The sequence below is a fragment of the Trachymyrmex cornetzi genome, unplaced genomic scaffold (genome assembly GCF_001594075.2).
Source record: "Trachymyrmex cornetzi isolate Tcor2-1 unplaced genomic scaffold, Tcor1.1 scaffold136, whole genome shotgun sequence".
In the NCBI taxonomy this organism is placed as follows: domain Eukaryota; kingdom Metazoa; phylum Arthropoda; class Insecta; order Hymenoptera; family Formicidae; genus Trachymyrmex; species Trachymyrmex cornetzi.
This window is the reverse complement of record NW_017295939.1, coordinates 98,285-101,326: the sequence shown is the minus strand read 5'-3', so window position 1 is coordinate 101,326 and position 3,042 is coordinate 98,285. Positions and strand designations below refer to the sequence as shown.

The following is a 3,042-nucleotide window of genomic DNA, read 5'->3' as shown; positions in this document are numbered from 1 at the left end:
CATCCTGTGACATCATCATTTGTGACGTCATCCCCACCCCCCTGTGACGTCACCCCCTTCCCTCCTCCTGTGACGCCACCCCATCACCCTGTGACGTCACCATTTGTGACGTCATCCCCTTTCCTCCCCCTGTGACGTCACCATTTGTGTGACGTCATCCCCTCCCCTCCCCCTGTGACGTCACCCCCTCGCCGGGGGTATCCCTCGTCCCTCATCCCCCCCCCCTCGTTGCCCCTGAGTTAGAACCGGTGTAGCCACCCTACCCGTGACAATCACCCAAAATGATAATTACTTAAGAAGGGAGCTTGACATTGATACCAATGTTCAAGTATTTGCAGCCAGTTACAGTTAGTGGATATCTTCTCTCGAGAATGCGTACGATAGGACGATGTGTGATTTGATGTCTGTAATTAAAGAAAAAAATTAATGGATGGAAAAAGGAGACGCAAAGTAAAAAATACCTACTTATTTGATTTGTTTTGTTTATCTGAATATTCACCAGTTAAACCGTCGAATGTTTTCTTCTTTTTCACGCTTCATTCATTACGATCGTTCTGTTCCATGAGATAATTATCAATATCTGCGTTGTTGAGCATTTTTGTGTATTTTATTCACAGTATTGTCCTCACGATCGAAAAACGTGGAAAGTGCGTACAAACGATGCTGTCGAAATGATTGTTCCTTTTATACCAATCGTTTAAAACTATTATAGTATTTATTATATATGTCCTTCCATCCTTCCCTCCTCCTCCTTCTTCGTCTTATTTCTCGTTGTGTTTTGTCAATATGTATTACTTGATCGAAGTAGTCGACTTAAAATATCCTGCATTTGTTGCAATAATCCGTCTCTCGAACATTCGATGTTGAGTACGTTTATATTAAACTTATCAGCCTCTGTTACGGTTCTCGTGAACTCGTTAAATTAATAAAATGGTTGTTTTTTTGGCAAAGTACAGATTACCATCAATATATCGGAAGATCAAGGTCGGAGCTGACGGTATTCCTGGGAATACCGCTTGTAACGAGTGACATGAGCGAACACTTATACTACATTCGTCTATTTGAGCCACATCGTTATTATTGAAGATTGCATAGGTTTGTCCTCTGTTAGTATTTACTAAGGTATTGTTCAAAACGGGAAATCCTAGACTCGAGAGACGTTTTGGCCAACCTTCTTTCAATTTGAAACTGGGATACTCGACTATGAAAACTACATTATTTACAAACAGTACTAGTTCACCCGAAGGCTTTTGATATGCAGCTGATAAGGAGAAATTATCCGGAAGGAAATTCATGTAGCTGTTTAGTACGTCGTATTTTGTATCATCTATATTTATCGACCATACGTAGCGTTGATACGTGACGAATATTCGATGACGTAATACCAATATCGTATCCACATGTTGTAAAGTACAGAGATCTACGTACTCGGGTTTATTTGTTGTAATTTCGGTAGATGGTGGTTGTGTAGTTGTAGTTGTTGTTGTTGTTAGTTTTGGATTTTTAATTCCATAAAGTTGTTGAATGGCTAAAATGTCCTCTATGTTGAGTTTTCCGATTTTATTATTATTATTAGCAGAGACAAATGCGAACATTATGGAATCTTCACGCGAACTGTGTGTTAATCCTAATGCGTGTCAAATTTCATGTGTTAACGTGTTAAGCAGATAGTTCTTATTATTTTTTTCGGTTAGAATCGGCAGATTTTTCGGTTAGATATATTATGCAAACTTACCTTTTTAAAAAAAGGTAAAAAAAGCGCTAAGCGTGTATGTTTATCGTGTAGAACCACAATTTGGGCCGGTTTCACCAACGCCAATTACTTAATCAGCCGTGGAACTGATGACTAATCGCGTTTGCTGTTTAGTAGAAATGACCACTTACGGTTGACAGTGAATCACCGATTAGGGTTAATCGAGTTTTTCTTTTTCTTCAAAGATATTCTTATAATGATATGTATTATTCGTATAAAAGATTTGATATCAACAAAACTGGCGCCAAGTTAAATTCCATGTAATTCGGATTTTAATTTTTTCTTCGAAGATATTTTTATCCATGTAATTCGGATTTTAATTCTTCAAGGATATTCTTATAATGATACATATCATTTGTATAAAAGATTTGATATCAACAAAACTGGCGCCAAGTTAAATTCCATGTAATTCGCGCGGATACCAAATTATATAAATAATATTAACTTTAATGATATCATTCCTATAAAAGATATAATATCAAAAACTGGCGCAAAGTTAAATCCTATTTCTCTCTCTTTCTTTATACCATGTCAAATTATTAATCTTATGATATGTATCATTTGTATAAAAGAATTGATATCAACAACTGTGGCGCCAAGTTAAATTCTACTATCAAAATAAAAAGTAAAACCCAAGTGATGCTATCTTTAGTATTTACTTAATCCAAATAGTACTATCTTTAATTTTTATACAACGAAACCTAAATATACGTTGTGACGTGACATTTTGTCCGTCACTGTGCGGACTTGTCGACGACGGACTCGCGCTTCCTACCGGCTCCAAGGGCGAGCGCGTAGGCGAGCGCGCACGTGAGCGCGCGTGCAAACGCACCTGCGAACGTGCGTTAAAATTCGCGTCATTTAATTTGCTTGGCAGATTTTGTTCTTTTATGCTGGCATTTCTTTTGCGTAATGACCAAGCGTATCAGGAAGCGTAGGCGCGCCACGGATCACGCTCGGCAGCTACTGTGCAATGCAATTGTATCGTCGTGCCGTCTCGCTCGCCACCCTTGGAAGGAAGACCGAAGAAGGACAGGACTGAGAGGAAGAAGGAAGAAGATCAGAGAGGAGGGCACACTTCCGAGAGCCCGGATTAGCAGGTTGTACCATTTTATATCATTGCTTGTAACCGCTGTCACATAAAAAAGGGACCATACTTTCACCATGCACCCCTTGCAAAGCACCGGAGGAGGCCAGAATTCCCGGCCACCCTGGAGGGACCGGACGGACGCCGTCCGGAGCCTAGGACCCGACGAGCGGGAAGGAAATCCATCCCGATCTCCTCCGCC

General features: G+C 40.1%; 1 pseudogene; it reads right to left on the bottom strand.

The window, feature by feature from the left end:
• Positions 1–259: 259 nt before the first annotated feature.
• Positions 260–1,633, bottom strand: LOC108770848 (uncharacterized; annotated as a pseudogene).
• Positions 1,634–3,042: the final 1,409 nt, after the last annotated feature.